General features: G+C 43.2%; 1 pseudogene; it reads left to right on the plus strand.

The window, feature by feature from the left end:
* Positions 1-2,426: 2,426 nt before the first annotated feature.
* Positions 2,427-2,792, plus strand: LOC114687847 (annotated as a pseudogene).
* The last annotated feature ends 8,375 nt before the right edge of the window (positions 2,793-11,167 follow it).

Raw genomic sequence — 11,167 nt, forward strand, 5'->3', positions numbered from 1 at the left:
AACTCAACCCATAACTATTAATCTATGTATCATCACGTGTTCATGGCTTTCCCTGTGTCCCATTACATGTTGCTCCTTGGACGACAGTTTGGTGACTCCTCTCATTCTCCTTTCTCCTTTCACTATCTCTTTTGGATTTTCTGCCTGGCTCCATCCTGCCCTGCCATAGGCCAATGCAGCTTTACTTATTAGCCAATGGGAGCAACACATATTCACAACATACAGAAGGACATCCCACAGCAACACACCCTTAATCCCAGCACTTGGGAGACAGAAGCAGACAGACATCTGTGAGTTTCAGGCCAGCTAAGTGTCTATAGTGAGACACTGTCTAAAAACAACACAAAAAAACTAAGCTAAGTAGGATACCACCAATCCCACAAACTATTACTTCCAGGGTGTTTCCAGCATATATCTGCACCCTGGGAACAAATACTGTATACAGATCACCCTTTTCATCCCCACTAGTGTTATGTAGAACAGAGGAGTGGGTGTTATTAAATGTCCTATTCATTTGGGAAGATAACTCAGTTGGTGGAGGACCTGCATTCTATCTCCCAGAGGCCATGTAAAAAGAGCAGGCATAGCAACACACCTGTAATCCCAGCTGTGAGGGCACAGAAAGGTGATCTTTGGACCTCGCTGGCCAGCCAGTTTAGTGAAAACTGTGAGTTCTATGTAAAAGATACCATCACAAAACACAAAGTGGTGAGCAACAAAAGAAAGTCACCTGAAACTAAATTTTGGCCTCCACTATGCATGGGTACACATATGCACACACACTTAAACATGTACATACACCTAAATACACACACACATGCATGCACACATACACAAAGATCTTTTTGACAAATGAATATACACTATGCTAAATATTGTCTGCTTAGAAAGTCTAGGAAGAATCATGCTTTCAAATAATTTGTAATCTATAAAGACTCAGGTTCTTTAGTGGTACACATTCAAAGCTGGAGGCTCTCTGAAATGCAGGCCTCTATCTGACTGCCGAAGGCAAGAGTGACATTTTCCTTCCTCCCATCAGCTCTCTGGCTGTGTGGTTTATTTGGATTTCCTTATTAACCTGTATTTTTCTCACTCACCAGGCTGAAGTCCAATCTCCACAGAGTCTTTGCGTTCTTCCCGTATGAATCAAGCCTCGCATGCTCATCTTGTTGTCAAATTCACCTGACAGATAGATTTGCTACAACAAATGAAAACACTAAATAAGCAGCCCCCATCTATTTTTTATGGCTGGCATTCGTTCCTAGCAAACAGCAAATGTTATCCCAAGATGAAAGCATCTATAATTCCTGAAGGTTTCATTTGGCTGTAAATCATGAGGAATATTTCCATTGTAAGTCTTTTTTTTAATGTAAAGCCAGACCTAAAATACATATATTCTTTAAATTCCTTAGGAAGGCATGCAACAAAGTTTGATTCTAACAAGAACTGTGGGGAAGATTGCTGTGGTCAGTATCATAGAAGGGTTAAAAGCTATCAGCAGAAACATTTAACGGGATTACACTTTATAAATAAATATGTATATTAACATACATAAACTAAGGCAATCAAGAGTTCACAGACGCTCCTCTTTCCCATTCCCTCAAACTTTCATGTTTGTCATGCAGCAAGGTCATCATCACTCAGCTGGCAGAGCTCCTGAACCTGAGACGATCCAACAGCAGCTATCAGCAGCTAACAATCTTGCTTGCTCTTCAAGAATACTTCTCTGGGAAAACAACCACAAGAGCCAGGGCAAAGAGAAAGAATTCTGTGGGGGAAGTAAAAAAAAAAAAAAGTAAATAAATAACATTTTCAGGGAAACAGATAAGTCTGGAAAGTATTGTGTTAAGTGGCATAACCCGGACACAAGAAAAGGGAAATCGAATGTTCTCCCATATGTAGATCCTAACTTCTAATGTTTGTATGTATGTCAGTGAGGTGCCGAGGAGTGGATATAGTCTAGGAAACCAGGAGAAAGACAAAAAGAGGTGAACAAGAGGTGTTGTGGAAAGGGAATAGAAAGGAGGGCATGGTGGGGAGAAGGGGGGGTAAGTCGGGTGGGAGATGGGGCTGAGGTGAGAAGAGGGACAAGAACAAAATTTCCTTAAAATGTCGTGATGAAACCTAATTCCTTGTGGGTTAATGAAAATAAACAATTTAAAAGAAAGAGATAGAGGAGATGGCTCAGTGGGTAAGAGCACTTGCTGCACAATCATGAGGACACAAGTTCAAATCCCCATTCCCATTCAAAATTCCAGGCATGATCATGTAACTCTAGCCCTATTGAGGCAGAGCAGGGGCGGAGACAGGAGGTTCACTGGGACTTGATGATTAAAGCCTAGCTCCAGGTTCAGTGAGAGATCCTGACTTGAAGGGACAAGAATGAGAGAGTGCTCTTCCGGGGACCGTGCTTAGAGGCACTCAGAATGGTCCAGTGTTTGACAAACCATTGTAGGCTTTCCTACAACACAGCCTCTAGCAAAAGTAGACTGTCTTGGACCTCTGGCAACAGAATTGCTTACCTTTATACCAAGAAGGTTGGGAAAGCACCTAAATCTGCATGCGGTGTGTGCCCAGGCAGGCTTTGAGGGATTCGTGCTGTGAGACTGAAAGTCCTTATGAGATTGTGTAAGACAAAGAAGCATGTCAGCAGGGTCTACAGTGGGTCCATGTATGCCAAGTGTGTCCGTGACAGGATCAAGCACGCTTTCCTTATTGAGGAGCAGAAAATTGTTGTGTAAGTGTTGAAGGCATAAGCACAGAGTCAGAAAATAAATATGCAGCTTTTTTAACTAATAAAGATCAAGTCTTTGTCTGTGGAAAAAAAAAGAATGAGAGAGCAGGACACCTGATGTCCATTTCTGACCTCCACACACATATGCACAGGTGCGCAGACCAGTACACACCAAGTGCATATATACCACAGAGAAGGAGAGAGACAGAGACAGAGAGGAATATACTCGCAGTGACAGAGTATACTCATGTATCACCTCCTTCAGGTTTTATGCTTGAATACAGGGGCAGACATTCTGATTAGTACTTAGAAAGTTTAAGTAGATTGCTCTAAGTCACACAACTTATAACAAGAGATCAAAAATTGTGTGCTTCCTGCTGAGATGGAGGGCCAGAACAGAAAAGGAAATTGAAAGGCCCTTCGAAGTATTTCATTCCTCACCATTCCACTGGAATTAAGAGACAAAAAAGGGCCAGGCGGTGGTGGCACACGCCTTTAATCCCAGCACTTGGGAGGCAGAGGCAGGCGGATCTCTGTGAGTTCGAGGCCAGCCTGGGCTACCAAGTGAGTTCCAGGAAAGGCGCAAAGCTACACAAGAGAAACCCTGTCTCAAAAAACCAAAAAAAAAGAGAGAGAGAGACAAAAAAGGGAAAACAGAGAGGGGGACTTTAATTGGGGAAGGAGGAAGGAAGTCAATATGGAAATATGGAAAGAGGAAGGACAAATAACACTAAGGATATTTGTAAAATCCCAAGTAATCATATTGTTTTATAATTACATAAAATTATAGTGTGTGTGTGTATAACCTATAAGTGTATGTATATGCATATATAAAGAGCTTAAATGAAGCTATACCACTTGGGCTGACAATGTTCCCCACAAAAGCCGTAGACTAACTAACAAAACCCAAGTGCCAGGCATGAGAAACCTCAGAGCTGTGGGACAGGGTCATCTGAAGGATTCCCAAAACTACACAAGCTATTGCTATTGCTCTTGACTGCCTCTCAGAGGTTGAGTAAGTCCTTGTTGCAGAAGAACCCACATTCTTCAGACAGGATTCTGAATATCTGAGCTGGATCTAACATGAAAACCTCCATCCTATGGTCTAGTTTTCAGTGTATCAGAAGGTACTGTGCAAGCTGCCAATGTAGAGAAGCAAACAATAGTTCTAACCAGGTGGGAAGCCTATGAACCACAATGACTTCATGGCAAGATATCCCTGAGGGTGCAACAGTGGCACTCAGAACTTGGTGGTAACCAGTGGCTGTCTGTGAATTAAAGGCATACTCAGCAGGAGGAAAATTGTGTGTGATGCTAGAAACCGGACCAATTTCCCAGGGCTAGTCAGGTCACAGATCTTAGAGGAGAGTCTGCTACTACCAACATAACTTCCAGCCAAATTCTAAAACTTATCCTTAAGCCCACAGGCAAATATAGCTCTCGTCTCACATCAGAGAAGCATCTCTCCACAGCAAACAGAGACCATTACAGGAAACAACTGGTCTCAAGGCTTAGATCAACAGCTTGTGGGAAGCACAGCCCCAAACAGATACATCTACAACACAATTCCTGAACCTAAAATTGAGGGAACATCTTGAAAGAGGAAGGAGAAAGATTTTAAGAGTCAGAGGACCAGGAAGTCTGCTGTGAGATTCTGTCTCTTACAAATGATAGGGAAGCTACACCCATGACACTTCAAAAATATAGCTGCCTAAATAAGAACCGACAGGTTAATGTAGAAGGGGGAACCTCACGGGGTCCCACCCCTAGACAAACAAACAAACAAACAAACAAACAAACAACAACAAAAAAAAACACCTACAGACCTACAGGCAACTAATGACTGCCATGAGTGGGGGCGGGGAGAATTAATCATTCCCAAAGATGAGACCTAATTGGGTATCTGGTAGAAAGATGTTCCTGAAAACACATATGCAAAAGCAACAATGTTCACGTGACTAGCTTTTGTCTTACAAACTTCCAGAAGTCTGATTTCTCTCTACCTCTCCTAATTCCAAAAAAAAAAGCCTCAAAACTGCTAAAATATCAAAATTTTCAGTTTTTAATTCTCACATCAACTATGTATTACATTCACCAGAGAAAATATTGCACACACTATGTTACATGCCAGTTACCTGGGCAAGGATAGCCCTGTACCCTCTTTTATTTCATCTTTGCAAAGTCAATATTTTCTCATTTTCATATACAAAAAAAAAAAAAAACCCTACAACTAAAGGTTCAATAAAGCACCTGATGTCACAGAAGCACAAAACCTAAGTTTCAGCACAGATGCCCGATTAACTATGCAATTCCAGACGGTGTTACTTTTCTGCTCCCCAAATGAGAGTACTACAAAATATTCAACAAATGATTTGGAATTGTACTTTCAGCACTTTCTGGTTTGTGCTTTATTTGAAAGGAACTCATACAAAATCATCCCCTCATTTTATTTTTTCCCAGAGAGGAGCTGAATGAACAGTTTTTGTGATGTGTGGCCGCTGTGGCAAACTTGTCAGAATGCAATTATTAATCTGATATTTAGGAATTTACTGCTGTCATAGGACTCTACACAATGTTTTTGAAAAATTGCCCTGACTTGTGGTTCATATCCTAGGCTTTATCAAATGCACATTTTTTTAATATAAGGCAGGTGCCATGAGGTTACAGGCACATTGCGTTCATATCCAATAACACTCTATAATCCTGAAAATAAAATCCGGGGTTACTTTTATGGAAAATTTCTTCCTGCTTATATTTCTTACTCCAAAACCATAAGTCATCTGTGAAAGGAGGGTGGCAATTTCTAAATAGGAGAGGCCGTAAAGGAGCTTTGAGAAAATGGAAAAATGGTCAGGATTGGTGGGGCATACCCAGAATCTCAGCACTTGGGAGACCTAGGGAGAAAATGTTAATTTCAAGGTCACCCTCAGCTTTGCAACAAGTTCAAGACATTCTGGGCTACATGAGACCTGATTCCCTAAAGAAAAAAATTAAGAATTGGGTCAGTCAAACATCAGAATAGGATTAAGACTGAACCAGGTCTCATACAGATACAAAACGTCCTCTGAAGATCCTCCATACTGACGTACAGAGCAGCTGAACTGCTTTACATTCCCACCAGCAGTGAATAAGGGTTCTTTTTTGACCACATTCTCACCAGCAGTGTTCTTACTTGCTTTTGTAATGATTGCCATGCAGACTAGTGTGAGATGGAATCTCAATTTAGTTTTAACATTGTGTTTCTCTGATAACTAGCTTTTTTGAACATTTTCTTTCATGTTCATTGGTCATCTATGTCTCTTTTATTTTGGTGACATTTTTATTATTTTTTATTTGCATGTGTGTATGCTTGTGTATGCACACATGCATGGAAGTGCCCACAGAGAGCTGAAGAGGGCATCGTATCCTTTGATGCTGCAGATACAAGTGTTTATGAGTAACTGATGTGAGTACTTGGGATGAAATCTATGTCCTCTAGAACCAGCAAGTGCTCTTATCCACCAAGCCATCTCTCCAGACCATGTGTTTCCTTTTTAAAGAACTATCTGCTCACTTAATTAAAGAACCATTCATTTAGTGACTCTTCTGAATATTTTCCTGAAAGATCCAAGTCAACATGCCACTTGTGCACCCATGTTTACCGCAATATTCACAATAGCTAAATCGTGGAACCAACCTAGGTTTCCAACAGCAGAGGAATGGATAATGTAAAACATGACCTACAGTAGGATTGTTTTCAACCATTGGGAAAACATAGTTATGTCATTTGCAGGAAAAAAAAATGGATGCAACTGGAGATGAACACAGTCAGCAAATTCAGTCAGTCTCAGAAAGACTAAGATCGTGTTTTCTCTCTTTTGTGGTTCCTTGATTTTGTATAGACACAAAACCATTCATGAATATTAAACATGAAACTGTCCAGAAACAAAGGAGGCAAGCAAGAGGAAAGTGGGTTTGAGGAGAGGGAAGTGGGGTATGGCGCAATTACATGAAGATACATTATGCACTTGTACAAAAATGCCCCGGTGACCTAGCTCTAGGTGCAATGGAAAGGGGGTCTGTGATTCTGGTTCATTCTCCTGGAGCTGAGAAGGCTGGGTAATTCCATAATTTCTTCTATATATTTCTCTTTTGTGTAGCAACATAAAGTATATAGATTCCAGAAGCTTTAGGGAATATTTATGTGGAGTCAAAACTATTGCCATAGTAATTTAAATACATTATTTTTCTTCTAACAACAAAGCAACTTGCTGCTGTGGCAGCTTTCCAGGTAGATCTCAGAGTCCCAAGATGATCCTCCATATGTCCCTCATGGCCTTCCTCCCACTCACGAAACTGAGCACCTCCATCTGCTGGGGTCTTGGCTAAGGATAAAAGAGAGACAAGTAGCACACCTCCTTGCCATCAGCCAAAGACTCTGCCCTTTTCAGAATTTTCACTCAATACACAGCAAGCCATTATTTGCAGGGCCGTTGCCTTAGTAAACTGAGAAGCTTAGACATAGGCACAGTGGGACCTGGGGAGATGGCCCCATCAATAAAGCACTGACCATGAAAGTGTGAGGAACTAAGTTCAATTCCATACTCAGAACCCAGGTGAAAACAGGCTCAGCATGGTGGCATGAGTTTGTAATCTCAGTGCTGGGGAGGCAGAGACAGGAGGGTCCTTGGGGTTCATTGACCAGCTAGCCTAGCCTGTTTAGAGTTCCACTGAGAAATTCTGCCTCAAAAATGAAGTGGATAGTTTTAAGAGACAGCACTCAAAATTGACCTCTAATATCATGGTGGAGGGAGACATCATGGGGATAGGGAGAAACCCATTGCTATGGAAGTTCCCAGGAATCCACAATGATGACCCCAGTTTAGACTACTAGCAATAGTGGAGAGGGTGCCTGAGCTGGCCTACCCTGATAATCAGATTGGTGAATACCCTAACTGTCATCATAAAGCCTTCATCCAGTAACTGATGGAAACAGATGTAGAGATCCACAGCCAAGCTCCAGGAGTCCAGTCGAAGAGAGGGAAGAGGGAATCTATGAGCAAGGGGCATCAAGATCATGATGAGGAAACCTACAGAGACAACCAAACCATACCACTAGGAACTCATGAACTTCAGACCAACAGCTATGGAACCTACATGGGACTGGACTAGGCCATATTCATGAGCGAGACAGTTGTGTAGGTTGGTCTGTTTAAGGGGCTCCTGGCAGTGGGAGCAGGATCTATCCCTGGTGCATGAACTACCCTTTTGGAGCCCATTACCTATGGGGGGACACCTTGCTCACCCTTGAAGCAGGGGAAGGAGCTTGGACCTGCCTCAACTGAACTACCAGACTTGGCTGCCTCTCCATGGGTGGCCTTACCTTTTTGGAGGAGGGGATGAGGGGTGGGTTGGAGGGAAGGCTGGGGAGGGTGGGAGAAGGGAAGAGAGGGGGATCCAAGGTTGGTATGTAAAATGAATAAAAAAATTAATAAAGGAAAAAATAAACAAAAGACAAGTTTTATAGAAAAAATTGACCTCTAGTCCTCATATATATTATATATATGAAATTTTGAAACTCAAATAGGATCTGGCTCTCAGTCATCTCTTTCTGGCATCTCTGGACAAAGCTTTAAAACAAAACCACTAGAAACACTGTCACTTGAAGGAGTGGTTCACTGTTTCAGCATCCCAGAAACAACCCAGCAGCTGCTATTGAAGGAGGCATCAGAGAATGAGGGGGCATGAAGCAGGGCCAGTGACTAAAGACATAATGAAGAAGAAAGAATCTAGCCTGTGCTATAGACTGAGAGCACAGGCAGAGAAAAGCTTCTTCACACACCCTGTGCACTGAGCTCCAAGCCTAGACCGACCAGACGACGCTATTCTGGGAACTACACTGGACCTTCTAGGTTCTTCATCAGTGTCCCAGGGAAGGGCAACCCCACTTCCAGAGCCAGATTCCCAGAGTGCTCAAACAGCACAGGGCAGTCTAGTGTTGTCATGAACCTTCCACACAGCCGTCTCCCAAAGCAGAGCACAAGTAGGTGTTATGAAGTGGAGAATGGTGTCACACGCTCAGATCTAACTCTGATACACCTACTGCTCCTAAGGAAGAAAAGTCTCTTTTACTTGAAAACCACACTACTATATACTCTGGAGGAATCCTGGATCACAGGCCAGAAGGCTTCAGGAAGCTGTGAGCATCCCAGGAAATGCTAGAGAGCACATAATATGGGTTTCTTATCCATATTTAGCCTAAGACTTTCCTTCTCCCTGTAAGAGAAGATGCCAACTTTGTCTTATGGGCCTGAACACTCTTGAGAACCCCCCCCCCCAGGATGCTGTATATCTAAGGTATCAATAACTCTTCTAACATACATTTCACTATAAGGAACAGTCCACATCAATATACCTCTTGAATCCTAAATCAAACCTTACAAAACCCACCCAGGTTCAAATCCTGGCTTCACTGTGTATCATTTCAAGACTTGGAACAACATCTTAGTGTGCCTATGAGGTAACCTAAGACCACATTAAGGGTTGGGGGATACAACTTTGCTACAAAGAGGAAGATGGGGGTTGAGGCTTTAGCTCAATGATAGAGCATTTACCTAGCAAGCACAAGGCCCTACATTCAAGGAGGAGGAGGAAGAGGAAGAGGGATAGAGAGATGAGGCTTTAATTGTTGGGAGGGTTTGCTAGGGTTCCATCTCACAGTGTCACTCTTCAGCAGGAAAGACTGAGAGCAGAAGATGAGTCCACTGTGCTGGGCTCAGCACCATCTTCTCTGTGGTCTGAAAGAAGAAAGCCTATTGATTCTGCTTTGAAAGATTGAAACCCCATTTCAGGAAAACTAACCTTCCTTCCTTTTGCTACATAGAAAAATGCTTTCAAAAGAGTAAAAGCAGTGCATGGATTCAAATGGGCTGAGACAGAAAGAGAGCTGTCTCCGGATTCGATTTTCTCCCAGGGGCATCAATATTAATACAGTCACACTTTTCAGGAGGGTGAATCGCTAAATCTGCAGAGCCCCCAGGGACAGCTTAACTGCAAGCCATCATCTCCAGGATTGCACAGTGATGCATAGCCCTCCTGAGCACAATGATGCATAGCCCTCCATGACACAAATCCTAACAGGTGCAGCTCCACATCCCAATGGAGGGCAGGGGTAGCTGAGGAGGGTCAAGAAGCAGGGATGCGTGGGAAGACAGAGGGAAGGCTGCCTGCCCTCACCAGCTCTGAGAGACCCTCCATTGTCAATTCCTTCTTCATCTCATTTTCTCTGCCCACCACAAGCACTACCTTTGCTTCACTGAAGACAAGGAAATGTCTGGTGCTGATTCTGCAGTTGAGATTGTTACAGGTACAGATCTGAGTCACCGCTGACCTATGGCAGAGAATTAGACCAGGGACATGTGGTCAGAAATAGAAATAGATATTTTATTACATATTCATTATTACATTCTCAGGGGAAACATTCCTGAGAATTAAGACTGAACAAATGACTGGGGAGAAAATCCTCTGAAACACTGGGCCACTAAGTTCAAGGCCTTTTTTGGACATCCACATAGCACCCACTTTCTCTCTCTGTGTGTAACACAGGCTTTTGTCACACACTCTGTTACATGAAGCCCAGGTCAGGAAGGACTTCCAGTCTTTCTCTGCCCGCTGGCCTCTTTGACATTGACCCTGATGCTGCAGTCCCCAGTCCCCACTCTCCTGCTGCAATATGGCAGACATTTAGCTGACTCTTATTCCAGCTGTAACTGTCCTTCCAGGAACGCAGTATCCTGAAGAAACTTGTGTCCCTCCCTTTGCCTGTCATACAGTTACAGTAGATCCCAAGAAGTTGGATTTTCCCTAGGAATCTCATGCTTGGAGAAGGAAAAGCCTGAGGCTCTGTGGTCAGCCAGAGAGGGCTTACCTCTACTTAAAACTCATCAGAAGACATTGAAGGAGACACTGGAGATGAGGCAACAATGGATTGGACCACCCCATGACCAGGACTCCTTAGTTGTGTTGTGTATGCCTCCGACCCTCTATTTAAACCTACATTTCATGTTAATGTCCCAAAGATACACTTGATGACCCCAAGGAGACAATGGACTTTTTGTTCATCTTCCCAATGTGGAAGCATATAATAAACCCCCTTTCTCCTCTGTTCACTATCACTATGTCTCTTAGTGGCTTATTGAGGATGGGTGGCTGGCTCTGGCTTATCAGAGTCACCAGGGCCCAGGCTGTGGCCACAGAACTCCAGTGTCAGCAGATTCACCTTCCAACCTCTCTCCTGTCCGTGCCTACCCTTCTGACTCTCACCACACTACCAGTAGCCTGCTGCTTCTGATTTTCTTGCTGATAGCTCAAAGACCCTCTAGTTGCTCCCTCAGACTGCACCCCCACTCTTCAAGGTCATGCTATGTCTGGGTCTGTCACCATGGTGCTCTATCT

The sequence above is a fragment of the Peromyscus leucopus genome, chromosome 15 (genome assembly GCF_004664715.2).
Source record: "Peromyscus leucopus breed LL Stock chromosome 15, UCI_PerLeu_2.1, whole genome shotgun sequence".
NCBI classification, from domain to species: domain Eukaryota; kingdom Metazoa; phylum Chordata; class Mammalia; order Rodentia; family Cricetidae; genus Peromyscus; species Peromyscus leucopus.